This window comes from Anomalospiza imberbis, chromosome 3, assembly GCF_031753505.1.
Source record: "Anomalospiza imberbis isolate Cuckoo-Finch-1a 21T00152 chromosome 3, ASM3175350v1, whole genome shotgun sequence".
Taxonomy (NCBI): Eukaryota; Metazoa; Chordata; class Aves; order Passeriformes; family Viduidae; genus Anomalospiza; species Anomalospiza imberbis.
The window spans coordinates 59157065-59182655 of NC_089683.1; the positions used below are offsets into that span (position 1 = coordinate 59157065).

Consider the following 25591-nt stretch of genomic DNA (forward strand, 5'->3'; position numbering starts at 1 on the left):
GTGACTAGATTAAAAATATACCCAAGTGCACTATCTTTTTTGAAGTCATGGCATAAATTTTATGTAGATTGTCTCAATTCTGACTAGAGATGAGGAATTAAGTTATACTTTAACAGCTTTTTGTATCTTTGGCACATTTTCCCACTTCTTGCATACCTAACATTACCTACTTATACTGACGAACTACCACATTTTGTTTAGCAGTATTAAATGGAAGCTATCTTTTTTTTTCACTAGATTAAAAATAAAGGATCAGGCTGTTAAGACAGAATGGAAACACAATGTCTAGCTCCTTCCAGAAACCAAACTCCATCCAGTAGGTACAGAGAGTAAAGAAAGAGATGGGCCATGCTTTGAGGGCCACAAAGAAAATTTGTCATTTCCTTGCACATGGTCATATTCTTTTCATGTGGTTCCAGGCTTGTGTTCATTGAGCTGGGGACTCAGACCAGAGTCTCTTTGCCCTGAAGTTGTCCCGTTCTACAGTTGCTCTTTTCCCTACATCAAATGCTAAAGCTGGTCTCCTGTCCAGAGAGGCCTGTTGCCTTTCTATGAGTTCCTCTATGAAGGCTGGATTGACAGAAAGGAGTATTCAGTATTCATTTGCCTATTTCAAAGAAGGAGAGATATGCATATTTTCCATTTCTTCTGAAGTATTTGGGGAAAATTCTTTGAGAGTTGTTTGTTTTTTGTATTCCAGAGATATTGCTTATAAGAAGATAATGATCTGATTTATTTTAGGTATTTATCCAAAAGATTGAGTTTGAGAAGTCCACCTTTTAGTTGAAACCTCAAGTCACTCATTAGCTAATTTGCTGTAAGCCAACTGGTTGCAGTCAAAATAAGTTTTCCATTACTTTGTCATCCAATAACATTTCCAGAGCTACTTGCTAATCTAATTGACAGTAGTATAATGACTACAATAATCACCACATTTCAACAGTTCAATTTTTAGCTTGTGGTTGCCTTTCCTTTTTCCCCTTGGGCTTATCTGTTTTTTTGACATGTGAAGATCTGTGGTCTTCAATTTTTCTTTAGGAGACAATCTTCAATGTTCATCAAAGTAAAACAATATGTCATATCTTTCAATCTGACAACATCATTCCTTTTTCTGTCTGCTGAAAATAAACTCTTTAATGATTCAGTTCTTACTGGCTCATAATATGCAGTCAGTCACTTCAGCAGAGCAATGATCTTTTCACCAAGCTTTAAGTAGCTTGGCACCAACACCCTTTAGTGCATAAACTCTAGGACACTATGAAAAAATAATCGGGTGTAAACTTCACAGCTGGAATTGTTAGCTGTCTAAACTGTAACAGGTAAGTTAAAAACGTATTTTGCATAATTTTTAAGGGAGTTCAGCACCTTGAAGTGTCAGTCTATATGTTGGCTTTTTTGTTATTTAATATTGTCATTAGGTAAAACCATGAAAATAAAAATGGAGACAACATTGAAAGAAGCAGTAACAAGATCTAGACTGTGCCTATTACAAATCAGTTAGCTCTTTTGTTTTCATTCCAGCCAAGAAGCCTGATAAAGAAAGAAAATATTGCTGAGTTTTTTTGTAACTGTAATCAACAGGCTCAGTTAATAAGCTACAAATGAAAAGGCAAAATTCCTGTTTAAAATCAAATTTCTTCTCCTGAATTTCTGTGAGTTTTTGGAGAAAAGTCTCCTAAGCCTGGTGCAGTAGCATTATATTTTTAGATTAGCTTTCTTATTTTCATGTAAGACATTGGACTACAAGGAAAATAAAAGATCACTGCAATTTTTCAGACAAGGATGTCAGTTGTGTCCATTGCTTCCATCTTCCTCACTATCTGGTACTGAAAATGAGTCTGTCATATCAGGTTTCATTTCAGATAATAAGGGAAGTTAAAAATTAACTGGTGCTCCTGCATTCACAGAATCCAACCTTTGTCAAGCAGCAGTTTCCTGTATATTAATAGATTTGAAATTATTGAGGAAATTGGTTGAAAATGACAGAGTCACTGAACATTATTTTAATGTCAAATGACTCGAACAGTTCTGTTGGAGTCATCCAGAACACAGAGGTTGTTGCTGCACTGCAGCATGGCAGCTGGTGTGCCTCAGGAGCTGCAGACAGTCAACTCCAGTTTGAAACAACTTATAACTGGCAAAGATAAAATGGACCACAGGAAGAAAATCTTCTTCAAAAAAGCTATAGTAATATCATGCTAGCATATCCTACATGGTCTTTAAAATTTGAAGTGTGGCAGGGCAGACTGCTGGGTTTAAGTCTATACTTAAATGTGCTAGTGAAAAGGATTCCTCTTTCATACACATACAGGTTTTCTGTTTGAGTATTCAGGAGTGTTCATATCCTACAAGAGAGAAAAAAAAAGAGAGAGAGAGAGAGAGAGAAATAAAAGATGATTAGCCATCAACATAAATATTAAATGATACTAATAATATAAAAAGTTACTGGGACAATGCCTACTCCCACAGCTTATATTTCAAATTTACTGACAGTCACTGAGGCACAAGTTTGTCAGCTTCATTTTTAGTTTTAATTCTGCCATATGAATTGACCAGTAATTAACTCTGAAGAAGTAGGAAATGTAACAGCCTTATTTACCAACATGCAGATTTCATCTTCTGAAAAACTTAATCCATTCTTATTGGAGGTGCCAATATAGAGAAAGGGACGTGCCCTGGCTTGTCTGGCCCCTGCTGCTGAACCAAATAGCGGCAACTGTGGTGTTTCATGCCAGAGACACCTTTGGCTAGCTGGATGTCGCAGCTGGGCGCATGGAGACAAGTCCAAGCAAGCCGGAACTCAGGTGGCAGTGGGATGGAGCTTCCTCTCGCAGAGGGTCCGCTCCTCAGGTTGCCAGCTGCCGGAGAATCATTTAAGGCGATGGTGAAGCAAAGGAGTCGGTGCTGATGGAGAGTTTAATCCAGAGTTTTTATTCTGGCCCGCAGGCCTCTGAATGTAGCAACAACTCCCAGAACTCCGAATTCCGTCACTGCTCCATCAGAACTACCCAGACCGCGTGGTTCCCCTCTCTTTTACCTGGGGGAGGGGACGGGGGAAGGGTTAGGGAGCCCACCAACCAGGCACGGGAAAGGAGGTCTCAAGGGACAAAGGACACCTGGATGGCCCAATGGCCCCTGGGGGTGGAGGGCATCTTTTGAATCTGCCCAATCACTCGATGCACTTCTGGAATGCCAGGAGGGCAGCGCTCAGCGGGGGTCAGGGTGGGGAAAGGAGGAGTGATTAACACGCCTGGGAGGACAATTTCAGGGGAGAAAACCGGGGTTCTGGGGAAACCATGAGATCACACTGCAACACATTTTGATGGTTTTCCAATGAAAATAACATAAATAGGAACTCAAATGAATTAATAGATGGACCCAAGATTGTATAAGTAGTATCACCCATATTTCAAATCACTTTTCCTAAACTAGAAGAGAACTAAGAGGCATGTGTGAAATTAGAACCATATGCTTGTTGAGTTATATTGCATGAGGTAAAAACTATTGTACTTTCATTCTGATACCAATATATGTGTCTTTCACATTGTTTTACTTTGCATAGATGATATCAGACTAATCTTCTGTTTATACAGATGATGTTTTCTGAGTTACCTGGCCATATAATTTAGGATGTGTGCGAGCTCAGCCTGTATCATTTAAATGTCGTGGCCAAATTGCTGACATCTTGAAATTTTTTATCACTTCAGCAGATTACTTTCAATAATACAGTTACTGCTGGATGATCCTTACAAAGACATTACCGTCAGACTGAAATATGAATACATATAATCCCATAGGTTTCTGAGAAAAGTAGTAATTTACTTGTGGAACTGGGCAGTCTTCCTAAAACTGAGAGACAAATCCTAAATCCTGGAAATGCAAAGAAAATGACATGATTTTTGTCTAGACTCATTGCTTTGTTCACCAGTGGAAAAATTTTGTTACCCTAATGTCATTTTTTAGCCTTAAGTTTGCCTCCATAACAGAAAGTGAGGATGCAGTTGCCCCCTTTATGAAATATTAAAGCATTATTTAGCTTTGTCTAAAACTCTGCCTGGTTTTGGAGACTCATTTTCCATGGTCTGTAATTAAATAAAAAGTTTTTGTGGCAATGTATTCTAGCTACACCATGGTACATTTACATACCATTGTTTTACATATTATTTATAACGTACTCTGGTAATCACTTTGAATTCTTCCTTTTGCTCTGCTCTCCTCCCAGTAGTTTTGCATGTTTAAAAATAAGCAATGAGTATACATCTCAAGACAGCTGCTGGACTTAGGAACACCAGGGCTACTGCAATGGTCACATCTTTGTTATTCCAAGCAGATACTATATGCAGAGTGAAAGGAAAACAGACTAGATTACTGGAAGACATTAAAAATGTCTATTACATCCAGCACCCCTACCAGTATACAAAAGAATACCCTGACTTAGATTTGCAGTTGGTAACAACTGGCAAAACTGATGAGAATTCCTCCCTCTTGAACAATTTTTTGTAGCATGAACTTAGATATTCAAGTTGCTTGATTTTAAAGCAACTGTTTAAAATATCACTTATGTAAGTTTTTTTTAATACCACTTGCAGCCCACAGACCTGGGTGATCCCAACAGTACTGAAGCAAGATTCCTAAAAGCCAAAGGGATCCTGGGCAGGGGGACCTGTACCAGTGACTCAGCATAGGATACCTCAGTTAAGCTTCCTGTGTTCAAGTTTACCCATGTGGAAGGCTGAGCAGAACAAGAAAAAGGAAGAGGACCTCCACTAACTTTTGTGTTGGAACTGAGCATTCAGCCTGCATATTATAAATATTTGATTGGTTTTTTAAAATTTATTTTGACTCCGAGTAGAACTAAATACAATCTATTTCGGTTGTTTCATTTGTGAAGGAACTTTATTTAAAATTTGTCATAACTTCTTCTTCCACGTCCCCCCATCACCTTTATTTCAGTCAGAAGAATTTGGAAGAAAACTGCCCATACATGGCAATCACAGCAAAAATACTGCTGCTTCAAGATCTGGGAAGCTGAGATGTTCCTTTAAGTCACTGAAGCATTCACAAGGCAGAATTTACATGACAAACAGGATCTGATCTTTCAAAGTCAAGATAAAAATATACATTATATAAAAAACATTATCTTAAAATAGGTCTTGTATAAAAGACTGTAATTAGTGGCCTAGGACAATATACTTGAAGATGCAATGTAGGCTAGGCTAAGACTCTTTTTAAAATTTCATATGGGCGATTCATGCTCAGAATTCACGTGCCCTTGCCACATTTCATATATGTAAACTGTGTCCTTTATATCAGTGGGAAATATCAATCAAAGCAGTAAACTATAAAACCCCCCAGAGATACGATGGCCCATCTGCATATACATATTCTTTTATCTTAAGTAGTATTTCAGAAAGATATTATTTCTGTATAATTTCTATTTAGCATTTATGCTCTAACATTGCCTAGGAGGCGTAATCTAGATTAGAGACTGATGTAAAACACTGATAACTGTGTTTAAATTTAATAAAAAAAGGAGTGAAAAATCCTGAAACTAAATACTTTTTAAGGTAAATGAAATGCAAAGAAAGTCCCCAAAAGACCTACTTAAGTAAGCAGTCTGCTCAAAAATGCTCAAAGTTCAATACATTTTTCTGTATGAGATCAAGATTTTCCTCTGGTTATTCTCAGGAAACACACCATTCTTCCTGTTCACTGTTCCCATTCTCACAAAATGACAGGTTCCTCTCCCAGCATTGCAGGTCTAGTAATGTGCACATACATTACTTGTAAATAAACAAATCCTACTACCATTGGTATTCCAGAAGAATTTTGAACAGAGCTTATTCACTAGGAGATTGAGGATCTGAGAGCTACTGCTTTTCCTTCCCTAGGAGAACTTCCTCTCTTTCTCAGTTATAACATTTACTCATATTTCTAGTATTTTCCCCATAACATTTAAATTTTTTTCTACTGAGGTCTTTCACTAACATTAAGAAGTCAAATTAAGTAGAATTAACATAGAAAAATTCTATAACACAAATCTGTCTTAGACCTTTCTTTCACTCAAGGTTTTCTTTCATTTTAAATTCCCTTGACATCCAATGGGAAACTCAAAGAGACACCCAATACTGCAGAAACAAGAATTTTACAGAAACATTAAAACTGCCACAGTTGCAGTTCAGAGTATGTGATTTCTGCTTACTTTGTTACAGATAAAGTCAAACGTTTTACATGAAAGAAAATCTATGCTCTCAGTTTGCAGCACATCAATAACTCCATAACCTTAGACAGCTGAAGGCCATGGAGTAATATGGCTGCACTCAGCTTGCTGTTCAAACATTTTTTTAAACATCTGCTTCTCTGTGCAGGAGTTAAAAATTATTATAAGCTTACAGCAAACAGGTGTAGTATGTCAGCTATAAACAGCCAAAATACACAGTTTGAGTTCGACAGACCTTAGAGGCAGCCACAAGAAAGATAAAACCCCCAACTTTTCTGTTTTGGAAGCAACTGGCTACATTATTTACATCTTCAAATGCTTACAGATATCCTTACTGAGTGGTGCCACAGATAACAGTTGATAGAGACAAAGGCCTGAATAACAAGTGACAACCTGGATTATGTAGTTTGCTTTTTTTTTTTTTTTTTTTTTTTTAATCAAAACTTATATTTTCTACAATAAAATTTGCAGCACTGGACAAACAAACTCCTACGACTGTCACTATCTCTGCAACCAAAATCTCATTTTGGTCCTTTTACATATATGAAAGATGAAAGATTATCCTTTTGAGACCAAAAAAAAGGGGGGAAAGTCAGAATCATAAACTCTAGGGAATGTACTCAGTGTCTCTTTCCACAAGTTAGTTGAAATTGTTTTCTATGCTGAAACAAAGTGACTCGTTGAAGCCACCTATCAGGTCCTCCAAGAGGTACAGGTTGCGTCTGTGTGGCACTAAATAAAATAGTCAGATGAAGAATTTAAGCATCAGAGCTCTGTTTGTCCTTACATCTGGCTTCTTTTTATTATTTCTGCACAGTGTTTGTCTGTGTACTTGTATGTCAAAGGATTCAAGGACTATGAATATGTATGGTAAGGAAGGGCTGGACAAACTTTAAAATCCATACCCTTGGTCTGAAAATATTGTGTAAACTTTTCACAGAGTCCCAAATGCTCAACCCAGGAAAAACTACATGAGTTGAAGTTGTCCAAATGAGTGTTACAACTTTGACCTTGTGGGCCTCTATGTACGTGAGACCTCACAACAATATACACACTACTGTGTGCTGGTAGATCAAAAACAATGGTTAACAGCTTGGGGGATTGCAAGGAACAACAGAAAAATTAAAAAAAATTGTAAGGAAAGATGCATTTTAAAAAATGTACTTCTGCATACTTGTTTACTTTAATCGTTGTATCAGATTGACATTTGTATAAGTATGAAAGGATATAATGATTCTGAATCATAATCTTAGCTACTGGTAAGAACCCTGAAATCCAAGGCATACTTTCACCAGTGATTGCATTGATATATTAACCTATAAAAAATTATCATTGCCAGGTATTTGAAGATTATTAAATATTAAAACATTTCCCATACATGAATAAATTGTAATGTCAAGCTGTGTGATAAAAAGAACACCTGGACATAAAAAAATATATTTGAAGTGCATTGTATTTTAATGTTTCAAACATTTCCTATCAGTATTACTTTCTTGTGATGTTTGTCTGCAATGTAAATTTCCTGCATGAGAATGAGAATCAAAGAAAATTTTGTGGCTCCATTTCTAGTTCACTTTCTAGTCCAGTCCCAAATATTGTCTGAATACTTTTCACGCTGGAGAAAAAGCAGAAAACAACTTCTAGAGTTGTATCTTGTCTTTCCTCCATTGTAACAATAAATATTTTGAGCTTTGGGTATTGGAATGAGCATCAAATTGAGACAAAATTCAGAGACAGTCTGGCAGTAGTCCTTGTGGAAGCAAATTTCATCATGGGTCATGTATCTGGCTGCTCTGGCTGCTGCAGATTTGCTTCTTGGGATATCCCCAAAGTAGGACCCAAGCTGTTGCTGGCATGTTACAGATGGGATACTCAGTGATAATGCTTCAGTTTAGGAATTCCCAAAGGGCACTCACCAGCCCCGTGTTTTGAAGTGCTTTGTTGGAGACAAGACCGAGAAATCTTTGTGAGTTAGAAGACAAAGTGATTGCCTTGACAGGTTGTAGATAACAAGAACAAAAGAATTCTCACCCCTGTTCCTCCCAGAACCTTAGAGAGCAAAATTCAAGACTTTACCTTAGATTGAAAAACGGAAGGTGAAAAGCTTTTCACATGACTGCCCAAGCTGAGATCTCTTTTCCAGTATGTGCAGTCACAAAGGGAATGTGTGGGCCCTTTATTTATTCTTTGGTACAGAGCTTTTCATGATACAATCTTTGAGAAGGTGATAAGAAAATGTACAATTACAATAAAACCAATTAAAAAGAAAAATGCATATATGGTTTTAATATATATTATTATTCTCAACTCAGCAACTTTTCATGCAGAAAAATTCATCAGTTTTAAAGAAAAAGATTGAGTGGAAAGGATCATAAATTGATTTTAAATGGTTGCAAGAACAAAAGCTACTGGGTGGCTGTCTTTTTTATTTTTTTAAGCCTGTGAATCAGGCAAGATCTAAAAATAAGAAAGACCTAGCTAAATGCAAAACACATACTGTGTTCATGAGATGAATCTCAAAATGAAATACAATAAAATTATCAGCCAGTAATGAAATAAAGAAGAGAAATATAGATCTGTGCCTGCTGTTCAGAATGTGAGAAATTGAATCATGACTTGGCTAAGTGAAAAAATATATCAAATTCCTCCAGAGGACATTGTGTATAAACAGTTAAAGGAATGACATGTGCAGTGTTCTACTATACATTTTTCCAGATAAAAGTAGCATAGCATATATTTACTGTGATGCTGTGAGTGCAATTCGTGAACTAGCTCAGTTTTTCTGAAATTGGATATGACTAGAATACAGTTTTGGCTTGCAAGTAAAAGGTTAGTACAATTAAAGGGCTTGAAGTGATTCAAAATTCACTTGACCAGTCTTATTAACACTGAGAGTTCACCTTTGATATGAAAGGACCAAGTCTAGAACATAATCATGATAATAACACGTTACTACTAACACACTAGCAATTTTTTTAAAAAAGCACCCTTTAGGTCCTTTTTTAAAAAAGGTTCACCTGGGTTTTTGTTGAACTCTAGCATTTTTTTTTTCATTAAAGGCCTGATGAGGTGCCAAACATCCATAACTGGGACCAAGAGAGGGTTTTACTACTGAGAAAATCTGGGACTGGAATTCTACCACTCCTTCTCTGAAGGATTATATGGAGAGCAGTGGCAGTTATTTGGGGGGGTATATGTCTTATTTGGGGGCTTTATACCAAGAGCACAACCAGATAGGTGCAACTTCAGGTAACACTGCCTGATGAGAGCAGGAAAGGAATTGCATGCAGCCTATTCTGTTTCCTGCACAACACAAAAAAAAAAAAAAAAAAAAAAAAGCGCCAAAAAAACCACCCCAAAAAATAAAAAACAAACAAACAAAAAACTCAAAAAAACCACACCTGTGACAATGACAAATAAATTCAATAAACCAAATAACATTTGACTTTAGAGTCTCAAAACCAGTTTCTGTAAAGTAAAAATGTTGGTTTTATGTCCCTCTCTGTCTGCAGTGCATAAAACAAAATTATTAAAGGTTTCATAATCAGCTCACACCCCACTATTTCCTGGCGAGTATCTCTAAGCTTTGTCCACCCAGTTCCTTGCTTCCCTGCCCTTGTGAGCCTGGCTGCAAACTGCTGCAGCCTTTCCCTTGCTCCCAATGTCTGCCAGTATGTTTTAAACCCACTCACTCTCACTTCTGCCAACCTCAGCATCTGTAAGATTTTAGAATTTGTTTTGTTTCAAAATTCAGGGATGATGAGGCTGCAGACCACTAGCTTCTTTGGGCACAGGTTATTTTGCTTCTGTCTCCTATGTTCTCCAATGCCACTTGAGGATAAATAGCAGCTCTTCTTTGTTCTTTGAAGGACCTGATATTTGCAGTGGTTTTGTTTCCTGTTGTTTTTCCCTAAGAGCTTCCTCTGATTTAGCTCCATGCATTCAGGTTGGATAACAGCAAGGCAGTCTGAAGTCTGCATATTTGTAGTAAATAAAACAAATATCATTTTTATTCTGCATGATATATAACAAAGCAAAAACTAATAAATGCCTAATTGCTCCTTGTATTTCTAACCTTTGACATGGCTGACTCAGATTTTTAGCCAAACAGGAGGAAAAACAGTAAGTCGAGTGTCATTTTGAAAAAAGCCTTCATTTAGTTTGTATAGATATTTGTTTTTCTGGTGTGTTCATGTTCTTTAAAAAGTACATTTTCTATATCATTCGCTAAGCAAATAAAATAAAGACTGTTGACCCCACAAAGTTCTGCAGATGGAAGAAGGAAATTAAATCACACCCCCTCAGTTTTTTGTAATTCAATTCTTCCCCTGAGAAAGGACCTAGGTACTCAGCTATTAATGCTACACATAAATGAAAGAGGGTTTTCATTACCATCCACACCAGCATCCATAGAATTGTGTGTATTGTTTTCCTTTTAGAAATTTTGTTGGTATTTTTTAGTGATTAAATATCACATTTTCTCAACAATCCACAGGGGGAAACTAAGGAATCTGAGGAGGAACTAGGAAAAATAAAATTTTTTAAAAATGAAATAAACTAAACTAAACTAAAATAAAATAAAATAAAATAAAAATAAATTACTACTTAGTCCTGACTAGCAAAGAGGAGATAATGGCTCTGATTACTGTAACTATTCTTCTTGGTAAGTAAACAATAGAATTATCAATAAAAAGATAGATGAAAATGTGCTAAAAACTTAGCTGAGAAAGAGCATCGATGTCAGAAAGAGTCTTGACATTAATTGTAACAGAAACAAGTCCAAAGTTGGTAAATTCCTATTGTACCTTTCTTACAGACTTCCTCTGCAACTACCTTCAGGACTGATCTAACACAACACAAAGATAAAATGTCAGGACTTTAAAGCAAAGACCAAATGTTAGAATACTGTCATAATTTTCTGTTCTAGGTGTCAAATCTTGCTGCTGAGAGACATTGTAGAAAAATTACATGTATGCATAAATATCTACATGCTACTTTTGTCTGTTAGAACATGAAACAAGACATGGAAGGATGTGTTTTCTTGGGTTGTAGAGTTTGTAATTAGATTACATAGAAATAATGTGACAAATTGTAACAGCTAAATAATCATCAAGAAGGCAGATGGACAAGGGGTGCATCCAGAGTGTGGTGAGATTTTAAGGAATCAACCACAACTAAGATTTTTGAAGTTGATTGAATTGGAGTAACAAGGCACCTTGTGACGTCTGATCACCCAAAGATGGACTGGACAGCCAACCCAGGAAAGTGCTGGTCAGGGGTTTTCCATGTTTGTATTTCTCATCTAGGTCCCAGACCTGGTACTTTACTTTAAAATTTGCCTTGGCAGATGGATTCTGCTGCTCTTTTTTAGGGTTTAGCAGTATTATACCGAAACTCCTAGCAGACAATGAAGAAGTCAGCTGCCACAGGAACAGGAAAAAAGTGCTAAAGACCAGTCTTGATACCACTAACTATACATTGCTGCAACTTGAGAGATTTTGGGGTGCTCTTTTTAATTTCTTTGAGACAAAATATGGATTCAAAGTCGGTGAAGGTATATGACTCTATATCAGATTAATATCTGACTTATGTTCTTTCTATGGAAAACCATAGAGACTCCTGCCCTCCTATCAGATCTCTCTTTCCCAGCATGGCAAGGCGCAGCTGGTAAGATGATAAGGAAGGTGGCAAGAAAGACAAAACCTGCCATAAAAGTTTTCAGGAAGACCTTATGAAATTCAGAACTAGTTGTGAAAGGAAGTAGTAAATTTTGGGTAAATAGATTTATGCTTGCTCTTGTGATGCTTTCATGATTAGGTGGGTTGTGTCTTCTGTCCCAGAGTGGACATTTGACCTTCCATCTCTTAGAAATAAAAAGAAACAAAAGCAAAAGGCAGCTTATATTGGAAGTCCTTCTTAAAGAAAAAAAATAGAGAAAAATAGAAAGAGGGAGAAGTAATTTTAAAGCTATTTTTTATTTGGGAAAATAAAACATAAGACCCCAAAACTGACCCCTAGTTTTTGAAGGTGCTTTGTTTCTTATTACATTAATCTGCTCACTGTATTAATAAATTTGTCTCTCTGATGAGCACAGAGGACATGAACTCAGAAAAGATGCTGAAAAATAATTGCTTGCAAATATATTGCCTGCATTGAAGAGCACAGATACAACAGCTGCCTCCCTCACTCTTGGTTTGTGCAGTCTCACAGTTAGCTGACTACAGGACATTAAGTAAATGTAGGACATAAACTGCAACTCCTTTTAGTGAAATACAGGGGACTACAATCTGGTATGAAATATCAGCTGGTAAGGTAGATCAGCTGGTGAAGAATGATCACCCAAGATCTAACTGCCATTGAGCTCACTTAGTGGCTCAACATCTACAAATATTAAGTATTAGTCAACCTATTACAGTAAGCTACTTTAACAACTGTTGGATTTATATCTAAAAACAAAGCAACAGTTTCTTAGCTTTTCTGAAGTATGTTTTACTATGCATCCAATTTTATACTGGAGGAATTTAGTTTGAAAAAAAACTAGTATCTTCAAATATATATTCTGAAACTCTGTTAGGATCCATCCAGTTGATGACTGACAGGCACTGTCTAACTAATAGGCACTGTCCCCATTTTCTATTGTCTACAGTTAGACAGAAAGGGTCTGTTTTGAGACAGAAAAGCTGGAAGACTGAGACCCAAGGTTAATAAAATCCATTGATGCATTGAACATGCAATTTTATTTGTCATGATACTGTAAATTGACACTTCCCAAGCACACCTTTCTCATGTGACTTAGAGAACACAGGGACAGTAGCAGCCCCTCTGAGCTATGTGAGCAGCTGCCTCCTTGGGCAGGAGGAGATGCAGCCCCTGGCTGATCTCCTCACAGGATTTATTTTGAGGAGCTCTCTAGGATTCCTCTTGAATCCTCTGGACGTGTTATTGTCTCCACTTACCAATGTTTCCAGTTTAATGTATTTTAATTTTCCATGACACATTAAAGTCAGTTTTTGCTTTCTGCAAGCAATTAATGATGCTTTGTCACCAGAATAAGCTGATACATTATAAGTGACTATAACTGGATTTCCAAGTAAAGATGGATGTAAACATGACTTTAAACTTTTTAGGGACTCCATGGTATCATGAATGATTATTTTAAAAATGAAATAAATATATAGAGATAATTGAATGTCTGGGAACTGTGACTACAATAGTGGTTATTTTATTGCCAGAAGTCATCTAAATAGACAATTAAAAGATTGTCTCCTAAATCTTAGTGAACTTCTCAGCATTCAGTTTTCATTTCTTAAATATATATGGATTTTGAGGAAGACTTTTTCCTGAAAGATATAAAAATATATTTCCACCGTAAAAGCATGCTTGCCAGTTCAACTTATCTCTAGAGAAAATTTAAGATCTTCATGGTGAATTCTTCATGAATACAACAGTGCATGCTTGCATTAATTTACCCTTACCCATTTTCCCTGCTCTCTTACTGGCTTAACACTATCAAGCCTTAATAAAAAAATTCGTTTAAGCTTCCAAAGCTAAAAGTGATAAAGGTATCAAACTCAATCATACAGATTTAATTTATTTAATAACTTTCAACCTTACATTAACATTTGTTGCATGCAGTAACTATACAGTATTATTACTTCAGTAGTTTTCAAATTCATTCTCTAATAGAGGATGCCAGGAAAGAGAGTAACACCAATGTGATATATGGGGAGAATTATGAGAACCATTTGGATTAAGACCAAGCTCGAAAGGGATGATCTTTTCAAGGGTTTATTTTCATTTTCTTTGCATGCTGGTAGGTTGAAATTGATAGTTGAGCATATATCGGTCAGAAAATCTTTGCCAACCAATTTTTCTGCTGATCTTAAAATGTACACATAACCTTTCTGCCATGTGTCAGCAGCAACAAATGCCACAGTTAATTAGTGAGAGTTCACTCCTAAAGACTGAGGAAAGCTGTCAGCTTTCTTGCATGATTCAATAAAAACCTCTTCTCACCTGCCAATATGGTGATGCTGTACTACAAAATCTTAGCGGTCAGATTAAAAAAATCTGTACAGACAAATAGAGTATATTTGATAAGAAAAATGAAACCTCAGGAGAACATCTACTCCAGACCTGTGCTCTGAAACAGCATCATATCTCCACAGAGATTGTAATGAACACTTCTTCGGGAGAACTTTGTTGGAAGGCACTAATTCAGTCTGTATGGCCAGTAAGTGGCCGCACATGCCTTGCTGTCCACAGCAGAACTTCTGTTAAATCCTTAGAAGAGATGAGCTGGAAAGATCTTTTGTGTCTTGCAAGAGACTTTTGTCTTTTAGCCCACAGGAGTTTTAGGTTTCCAGTTAATTTTTTTCAGCTTTGCCACCATGCAGTAAGTTGCTGTTTGAGGAACAGCCTGACAGGCCAGAGTACTGCAGGAATGGGATCAGCCATCAGCAAGGCCCTTGGGCAGAAACTCAGAGTTGGAAAAATTTCAAAAAAGTTCATTTTTTGCATGCGCAATAAAAAAATTATTTCATCCACTTTCTTCTTCTGTCATAATCCCTCTGCATTCCAATGCAGTCCTCAAGTTTCACTTGATCAATCACTTCTTTGCAGCCAGTTTCCAAGAATGTAGTAATTATTTTGCACAATAAATGTAATGGTAGAACATTGAACTGTGTAAAGTAGGCTGTCAACAAGGTAATGCCCTGAAACACTAGAAACAAAAATGTCAAGGAAAGGTACGTACATATAGTACCTTAGTAGTAGATATATTTAGAAATTAAATTAATATGATTACAAATGAAAGAAATAATCAAAATAATATTAGAGCACTTTTTATTGTCAAAGGTTTAAGCTCTTCTTATCAAATTAAAAATTTGTAACATAAAAAAGTCACCAATTTCTAACTTCAAATATTTGTAGGCTTTAAATTAGCAGTGTTTTAGCAGGCATGCCTCCCCAGGTATTTCAGGAAACAACAGTAAAGAAGAAAAAGGAAAAAATGAAATAATTTAAATTTTTGTACATTTAAAAAAATTTCTGTGATTCCAGTAAGTTCAAGAATGTATTGTGAGGAAAAAGGATAGAGTATATACAAGTGTTTTTGTGCAGCACGTGTGCTCCATGACTCCCCACGGAGCACAGAGAATTTGTAGACATTGATGTTATTAGGGAGGGGGCCTATATCTGCATGAGGCTGCACTTGATCCAGCTGTTGTACAAGCTCTGCAACTGCCCACCTCCTCCTACTGTGACCTGCACACTGCCTCTAGGAACCGGCTTGCTTTTCTCTGTGCAACTCTGCCATATCAGGTCCAGTACCCTACTGGGGAATTAAAGTATATGATTTGATGTGTGTGACAGTTCAGATTAGGGTGAATATGTAACCCTGACTGAAAAGCACATACTGCAATGAAGGCAAAAGAAGAGAAAAAGCAGAGTAGCTTCTTATTTTCAAGGAAAAAATCCAGCTCTGCCCAGCTTTGACAAGCATCCAATTATGTTTACAATACCTATTTAACTTCCTTCCACAAATAAAAAAAACCACTATATATTAAAAATTGTCATACACCCAATCCACAAAAAGTTCTCTTCAAACTTCATTGCAGTATTTTTCCTCACACATCTCTTTCACCAGAGATATTCCCTTTTCTAAATATCTGAGTTCACTGACTGTAATTTTAATATCTCCAGTCCTCATTAATTTGCAGATAGGAAATTAGGCCAGATCTGTATTCCTACTAATGTAAAAAAATGCCTTCAGGAAAATCAAAAGAATTTTAATGACATGTCTTTACGTAAATAAAACAGTCATACAGTTCTTTTTTCCTGTTCTATTTTCATTGTGCTGGTGAAGGAGTGGGAATATACCCTTATAATCATCATGATTTATATAATATGCTAATTCATAAGTGGTGGCTCATCATCCGCAATGTGAACTTTGAGAACTCTGCAAAGAGTGCAATGAGGACAGGTTTTTCTTGTGGGTTTCCAATACACTCCACAAAGAGGGTTTCACAAGTGTTTGCAGAGATGATGTGCTGCTTCAGACACACAGGGCTGGCTTTCTTGCCCGTGCAGACAAGAATAGGTCTAATAATCTCATGAAACTCTTTTTAAAGTTCACATTTACATTTCCAAGACCTATGGATATTTGATCATAATGTTTTCATAATACCTCTTTTTCTGGTACATATGGAGAAGAAAAAACAAGAATTTTTTTGTGGAAAAAGAATTCTCTAAACCCAAACTGAATACAGCAGTTAAGGATAGTTTTGTGTTGAGGACTCAACAATTCAAAACTCAAAAGCTCAGTACTCAGCAGGCCACAGAATTACTGAGTAGCCTGATGCTACAGCCCATCATTTGTTAAAAGTGCAGAGGTGTCATTATGAGAGAGTATAAAATGGCAAACAAAATTTGGGCAAATGAATTATTCCCCTGGTCACATGACAGAAAGGAACATGTGGAGCAATGCATCCTGCCCCAAGCTGTACACCTGGGGGCCAGCTGGATGGCTTTCCATGCTCCAGCAGTCATAGACTGGTTATGCACTGAATGTGGTGGGACCTTGGGCACACACAGAAACTTGGACTGATGTGACATGATTCTGAGATTTTGCAAGTCTTGCTAAAGTTAGGCAGCCTGGCTCCCTCTGCTTCATTTTCCTTATCTTTGAACGAAGACATCGGGGGCTATGGTAAAGCGGTGTTGTAGTCTAGCTCAATTAATATTTGAACTTGTCTCCACAGTAAATAATAAAACTCATGTTCTCCTCTGCAAAACTATTCTTCATTGGAGAAACTCCCTCAGTCTCCTGCCCTGTAATTCAATGTATCAGTTGATGAGGCAAAAATGAGTTTCTGAGGATTAGGCATACTGCCTTCCCCATGCTGTACACAGCTTTTTATGTACAGATTTTAAACTTAGACAAATGTTTTTTCTAACCAGCTTTTCAATATCTTTACTACTGTAATAAGAATTACTGTTTCTGTGATGAAATACAGTAATACTTCCCTGTTCAATTTCCATTCTTATTTTGTTTAAAAGAATTTTGAATTCTTTCCTGTTTAACTGCAGCTATAATAATGAGAACATTTTCATCTTCACACTCTCCTTCATCTTCACATTATCAGTAGAGAGAAAAGTTTATGGTTGTATGCAATATTCGGGAAAGAAATTTGACCGAGGAGTTATGATCAAGACAGAAAAACATCATAATACTATGCTGCCTGTGTCAGTATCTTGCTAGAAAATTAATATACCACAGTTAAGTTGTTACAGAATCTGTGTGTGACCTATCAAGACACAGTGATTATAAAGAGCTGCTGACTGGAAAAATTCCATCTTCTTATTGCTCCTTCAATTTAATTCCTAGCAGAAAGTTAAATAATTTACACAACTCAAAATTACAGGGTTTTTTAGCTTTCTTTTCAATAAGTACCATGTCAAACAAGTTGATTGCTTCTCATCCTTCCATATTAATTAAATTTCAGTGATTTTCAGGATGCTAAGATTTCATTTTCTTTGACTGGTGGATTCCAACTATCAAGAAATTCATCACTCCAAATTATGCACATGCAAGCAAAACAAAACTGGATGAAAACTATTAATGATTGAAGATATCTGTTCCAAAACAGATGTTTGAAAAACCATCAGCTTCATTCCCTGCCCCTTGTAATGCTGTCCATGGCTCTTATAGCCAGTGTCTGACATGTTGGCTTCCTGTATCATGCTTGTCTAGCATATACTTATTCTGGACAAAGCACAGGAGTTTGGCTTTGCTGGGACAAAATAAACAAGTAACCAAACAAAATGCCTCACCACACTCTAAAGATTTTTGCTGTCCACACAAATCTGTCTTGTTTTGCTAAAAACAGGCCATTGTGTCAGACAAAGTTCAGTATCACAATATTGAAATGATGGGATAATCTTTACATTTTACAAGCATTACTAAGTGTGTCTAAATGTTATTGGAAGCCTACAATTCAAATTTTGGGAGCATGTTTTTTCCCTTTTCTTGCTTCTGTTTCCTCTCTGTTCCAAAGCTAAGATCTTAGAAGTTAAAATGTTTCCTAAAGCAGTCAATACTTGCAGTCACTTAAAAATGAGCAGAAAAAACCCTAAAATTCTCCTGTGTCAGTGAGTGTTATGCTGTTGTTCCCAAGTGTGATGAGAAAAATCCTACTATATATGCATATAATTTTAATATTCCACCAGCTTAACTTTTTTCCCTCATGCTCAACTTTAGATTCCAAGCTGATACTACAAAGATGCTAGTTTGTCAAAATTTAGTTCAGATGCTGCCTTGCAGTTTCTGAATGATGATAAATGGACAAATTCTCTTCCTTCATGTGGTTCATGCACATAAATATAGATAGATAAGTGTGTGAAATTAAACTTTTAAAACCATTTCCCACCTAAACTAACATAAAATGTGGAAAATGTATGCCCCCAAGGAATGTGGCACAGTTATAAGCAAATGGGAGGAAAACAGTTGCATTGCAACAGCAGAAATAGGCATCTCAGCTTTAACCTGCAACTCTCCTTTTGCTTGCCATTTCAGAGATGTCAGACGGAATAAAGCAACAGGCAATTATATCTTAATTTAGGAACTGCAAATGTGTAAGGATTATAATGTTCTGCTTACCATGTTATGAAAAGCATCCTTTCCCCTCTAGATCTGTACTGCATTCAATGCTCTTGGGGAGTGTCAGGCAATTTGTAATTCCCAAATGTGTTACGCATGAAGTAGGTGCTGCAGTGCTCAACTTCAGCAAGATGGCAACATTTCTAGGCAGAAAGAACAGCAGAATTTTTAGCATTTACGCATATTGGTAAATTAAAACTTAGGCACTACAGCATACCCAAGCGTATTAACCAGAAGATGGAATTTCTATTAGATCTGTTAGCATGGAGTATTGTTCTGAACACCCCTATGTATCTTAATAGTTTCTTAAACCACTATCATTTATCTATTTAAAACTGATATGTTACATAATATGTTCATTTTTCAGGAAGAGTTCAGTAACACAAAATTGCATTTGGTGCTTTAGGGAAAAATCTGACAACTACAGAAGGGTAAAAATTCCCCCTATACCCTCCACCCCTTTAAACAGAACTAAGATATGGAATTCCTTATCCATAAAGAAGCCACATACTGATCCTCCATACAGATTTTCAGAGTATGTGTCTGACCTGATGAGGGGGCAGTGGTCAGACACCATCAAAGAGACACTAAGCAGTGTGTGTAAAAGGCATCATAGACAAGCAGACTTGTGTGTCTGCACATTCTAAATAATACAAGGCTGCCTGTGCTTCACATACATATGTGTATGTTGAGAAGCATTATCAGGCAGACTTTGTCAACAGCTAGAGAACTTGTCCACTGCAATTCATTGTGTTCTTTTATTTCTAGTTTAGACAGGTCAGATTAGAAGCCTATTCTTTCCCCAGAAAGGGGAATCCAAGTAAAACCAAAACCCATTAGGCTACTAAAGTAATTTTTTGAAATGCAGGAAGACTGATGATGTTACAAGCTACATGATCTATCTTAGAGGCCAGGAAGAGTTTTCTACCCTGATTACACCCTACAATCATAGAATCAAGTAGTTTGGAAAATACATTTAAAATTATCAAGTCCAACTGTCAACCTAGAACCACACCATGTCCACCATCAAACCATCTTTACAAGACCTTCAAGACTAAAACCAGAAGAGAAAGACTCAGAGAAAAAAAATATTTCCTGTCTCTAAATGCATAATTCAAGCAAAAATAAAAATCAAAACCACAAGGCTTCTTCAATGATTCAATGATTGCACATCAAAGTCAAACCCAGTATATGGAAAAAAAGTAGAATTTGTCTGAGACAACTCAAGATGCCATTATGAACAATTCATTTTATGTCATCTCACTGGAAAGTATCATGTGAGAAAAGTTTTCTTTTTTGTTTCACTGAACTGTAAAATTATATGTACACTCACTGTTATTCTTCATTGTGGAAAATTATGTGTATTTTCACCTAACTACTTTCACAATCCAGCTGCAAACCTCTGAAATGCTTATTCTGCAAGTGTCAGCCAGATGCCTCCTTTATCAATAAATATGATATTAAGGAGTGTATTTCTTAGAAACAAGTTTTGTAGAAATTTGAGGACAGAGTGTGGAACCTACAATTTGCATGAGGTGCAAACCCAAGTATTTTGTTAAATCTTGATGTGAATGAAAAGAAATAGCCACAGGATGGCAGCAGAATACACAACAAAAGGGAGAGACTGGGGCCCCTTTTCATGACCAAATACGACAATTTGAAGGAGAGGCAGGGTGTCACCTTCAACTGGTTCATAAGGAGTGTTCTTTGGTTTCCTAGTTTGAAGTAGGAGCTGCACTGAGAGGAAAGCTGTAGTCATGAAGTTAAGAAAACACATTGAGGTAGTAGTACGCCAAAGATGCGGTTGTAGTTCATCAAGGACTGATAGATATGAAAACCGGAGTGTTTGCAAGCAAGGAGTAGCATCTCCTGAACACTTTGTTATATATCGGATTGTAAAGGAGTACTCTGATTAACCAAATGTTGTGAAATGTTGTGTAGTCCAGTTGTGAAAAACATCAAGAACTTCACCTCAATGTTCCCAAATCCTTATTGGCATATCAAACAACAAATTCACATTATCTGCTTTTGCATAAATAAGATTACATGGATTGCATACACAGACTGCTGAAAAAAGACACTGAAAAAGATGGATTTATCAATTAAGGGACACAAGAGACCCTCAGATTTGTGATCCCTTCTGGATGGATATGTGGGAGGAAATATTTGAAATTCTATCATAAATGGATACACTGATTCCATTTTTATTGTATCTTTTCTTTTTCTTCTTTTATCTTTCTATATTCAGCCTATGCTCCCTTTATGCTTTAACTTTATTCCATGTCCAGCTCCTAGTATCTAGTTTCCTCTAGACACTTAGTCAATATTTAATTGCTTTGGTCTTTCACTTCTGCAGGCCTGCCCTCCTAAGCTAAAAGGAACTTCAATTGCATCATTCATATATTTTGTCCTCACAACAAGAAGTATTAATTTATCAACAGACCTTTGTGCGTTACTGCTGGTTTGTGCTGGCTTCAGTGACATGTGAGGTGTCTGAAGTGCCTTTGCTCTCTCTCCTTTTCAGTCTTTTCACCTTGTGCCCTCTGCAACACCCTCACCACAAGCTCATCTGATTTTTCTGGTGTGTGCCCTCTGCAACACCCTCACCACAAGCTCATCTGATTTTTCTGGTGAGCCAGATTTTCTGCAGTAACATCAGCCACACAAAGTGGCACAGGGGCTCTTTTCCTCCCTCTTCATATTGCCAAGATCTGAGCAATTGTGCCATTTAATAATCTTATCTGGTATCACCTGCCACAGGAAATTGCAGCAATACTTCACGTTATTCACCAGTCTTGTTTGCACAAGTGTTACATTTCCAGTTATTGTGAATTTGCCAGACAACCTTGGGAATGACAGCTCCGAACAGTCAGAAAGAGAGAATTTTTTACACCCTTTGCAAGCAACGTGTCCAAGTCTTTCCTGTAGGATGCTTTGAGGCTAAAATCTTATATGGGTTAAATATGCAAATGTCCAAATTCATGGAATATATCTATCAAGACTATGAAATGCAAAAGCATCACCTGAAATGCAAGTCTTTAGAGAAAAGGAAACAGTTTGGAGAATGATCACTGCAGGTGACCCTGGTCTTAAAATTTATAAAGTTTTTAAATCTGGTGTCAGAGAAAGGTGGACGTTTGATCTAATTCTGTATGGGCATACTTCTATATTTTCTTACAGTGGTATGAAATATTCAGGTTGTTTGTCCTTAGAAACCCAACTTTTGAAAGTTCTGTGTTTGGTTGGTTGGGTTTTCTTTATTGCAAGTAGTGGTGATTGAAAAAAAAAAAAACTATAAAAGTACTCTGAGACCTAGAGGCCACAAAACTGTGGATTTAGTGGGTTTTGTGTACCAGTTTTTTTTAAGGCTCATAATTGACTCTGACGTTTTGTTATGATAATCAGTAGTGTTGGACAATGGCTTAGTGAGCAAGCAGGAAGAATTAAAATGGGTGTCTTTAACTAAAAATAATTTTCTATGTTTAAAAATGTATGCATCAACCCACCAACTTAAATCTCTCTTATTTGTAAAAATAATATGCACCCCCAATTTTCTCTCATATACATTTTGCTTAGTTATGCAGGTCTACATGATTTAAAGGTATCACCTATTTCACCAGCTTTACACCTCTTCTTCCATATCAAAATATATTTTAAGGATTATCTCTGAAGAAGGGATTTCAGACACAGAAAGTTTTTTGTTTTTAGGGAGCAGGTACCTACAGTTAAAGAATCAGAAATGACAATCTAAAAAGCAATTACTGACAGAATACTTTCTGTACTGAATGCATATTACAGCATGTCTAAGGTGCTGTTCCCAAGAGAGCTGAGTTGACACCATTCAGTCCCACCCAGCTTCACTGTGGGACCTGGGAGAGAACTGGAAGGAGGAAAAAGTGAGGAAACTCTTGAGTTGAGATAAAGTAGGTAAAGCAAAAACCCCACACAGAAGCAAAGCAAAACATGGAGTTTATTCCCTTTTTCCCATTGGCAGGCTAATGTTCAGCCACATCCAGGAAATCAGGGCCTGATAGGTAATGGTGACTTGGGAAGACAAGTGGCATAACTTCGAAATTTCACCTTCCCTTCCGCCTCCTTCCCTCAGCTTCTCTCCTGAGAGAGTGTCATGTAATATGGGATATTCCTTGGGTCAGCTGGGGTCAGCTCTCCCAGCTGCGTTCCCTTCCGAATCTTGTGCACTGCAGCCTGCTCACTGATGGAACAGAGTGAGAAACAGAAAGACCTTGGCACTGTGCAAGCACTGCTCAGCAAGAGCTAAAACAGCCTTATGTTATCAACAGAGGTTTGGTCACAAATCCAAAACATAAAACTCATGAGCTACAATGAAGAAATTTATCCCCAGTTTAACAGTCAAACCCAGTATAGAGGGACACTACTCCTCTTCTGAGGAGTGGTGTTTTATTTCTCATTTTTGTTCTTTGGAGAAAATTTTTCAGCAGTATGATTTTCTTTTCCTGGGCTGGAGCCATAGTAGAGATGGTTTTCTCTCTTTCTATCCCTCCTTTCCCCTCAGTAAGTACATGAGCATTTCAGAAGTTTTATTGATGATCTTCAGCAATTTCAAAGAAATGAAAGCACCATTAATTCAAATGCTTATTGGGCCTGTCAAATTGCACTGCAAGGCACCCAGAATATTTTAAAAATTTACTCTGCATGCTGTAGAGATGATTTATTGACGTAGCATATCTAATCCAATGTTTAAGAATCCACCTGAGGTAAAAATAACCCAGGTTGAGATCTGTCTTGCTATATATATATGTATATATATATATATATATATATAAAATATTATATATATGATTTTCCTGCTTGTTAGAGCAGACAAATAATTTCTCCATGAAAGACAAGTTAGCAACATCAATATATGCAAGCTACACACACATAGATTTCCATTAGAAAATAAATTAGTTATTAAGTTCAAATATAGGCTTATGAATACAGCGGATATTGTCTCAATACCTAAATATTTTCCTTTAATGAGGAACATTTTAGTTAAGAGGAAAATTTTGAGTGTATCCAATACAGAAGAGTTCAGCTTGCTAATGCTTGTAGTTTTCAAATGGTTTGTTCATATGTCTAAGTAGATAATTGATAAAAGATGAATAGCACAATATCAAAAGACATCTGTTTTAGCTGCAGAAATATAATGGAAGCAATTTAGTAAGTTCCAGAACAAACCACACAAATATTTTTTCAGTTCAAAAGACCCAACTGAATCTTCAATAAGAATCTTCTTAACTCACTTCAGTGGTTTGCACATATGGTACTTTCTATCCACAAACTTCTTAAAATGCTCCTTAGGGACATGGATTGTACTACAGGTGTATTTTTAAATGTTGTCATAAAAAATAGGACAAACAACTCATCAATCAGCCAGAATGGTGAACAAAAGGGTCTTTAGTTCATAAAATTATCTAATCTCTAAGTGCTCTATTTGGCAAGGACATGTAGGACTCTATCTTTGGTTGTGAAAACAAAGTCAAGAAAAAGTGAGTAGTAACAGGGGTTGCCTATGATCATGGTGCTGCAAATTAGTAACGGGCAACTTTCACAAGGGTCCCATTCTGGTTTCTTTGAAACTTAGTGAAATAAAAATACTTTGTTTACTCTTACAATGGTCTGGATCAAGCCTAGTGTTTAACCAGAGATCCATTGATTTGGGATTTTTTATTAAGAGTCTCTGATTTTTATCTTTCCAGCACTAGAAAATCTTGCAGCAACATGTCTGTACAAAATAACCTACCACTTATTTTGCAACTTTTGTCTGACTTTTGTCTCCAAGTCTGTTCAGCAAACTGAAAAGGAGAGGGAAAGGTTCAAACAAATTTAATTTAAGTAGTACTTGAGGACTATATTAATTAGCTTAAATTATTTGTGTAAAACTGTAAGATACAGCATGCTATAAAGAGTTTCTCTTGGGAATTACTGTTCATCCTGAGCCATAACAAAAAACACCCCCAGAGAATTACACCATGAAATTAGCAGGTAGCATATTCAAAACCAATAAATGTGAATACATTCTCAAGATACCAGTAATTGGTCTGCATGACTTATTGCCCAAGGAAGCACTGAAGGAAAAAAATGATAGTGAGAGGTAAGAAGAAATTGCACATTTACACAGAGAGCAAAAATTCCAGAATTACTAATGTTATTGCTAAAAATATATTCTGGAAGAAATATTAAAACATGCTTTTGGGCTAAAACCAGTATCTCACTAATAATAAATAACATGATAAAACTTAATATAAGGGGTTTGATTATTCTTCTGAAATACCTAGAATATCCCTCTGTTGAAAAAATGTTGATTAAAAGAGCTCTAAGTTTTACTTAGCATGACAGTTGTCAAATAACCAAATGTAGGAAATATTTGGAAAACCAGCTTGCGGTTTTGTAGTGACAGTTTTCCATAGGTGACATTTTGATACAGATTTCTTCTAGCTGCAAAGAAAGGAAAGATGAGGGGGAAATAACAATCTGTGGGAAATAGTCCAAGGCTAATCCAGCTCTAGTTTTAGTTATCTGTACGACCAGGGGTGTAGGTCTTAGGCCTGGCTGGATGCCCTTTTGAGAAACAGTCAGAGCTGCTGATTCACATTGTTGTTATGAGTCACGATAACAGTGGCAAGGATTACTAATTTGTTAACTGTATGATTTTATACAAAAGCAATAAAAGCATGATAAAATACATAGAT

At 36.6% G+C, this 25591-nt stretch overlaps 1 long non-coding RNA gene across 1 annotated transcript; it reads right to left on the bottom strand.

The window, feature by feature from the left end:
* Positions 1–401: 401 nt before the first annotated feature.
* Positions 402–20877, bottom strand: LOC137470866 (uncharacterized). The gene is made up of 3 exons (XR_010997280.1): positions 20559–20877; positions 18879–19021; positions 402–2345 (listed from the first exon to the last, which is right to left on the bottom strand). It is a non-coding gene; the product is annotated as an uncharacterized lncRNA (long non-coding RNA).
* Positions 20878–25591: the final 4714 nt, after the last annotated feature.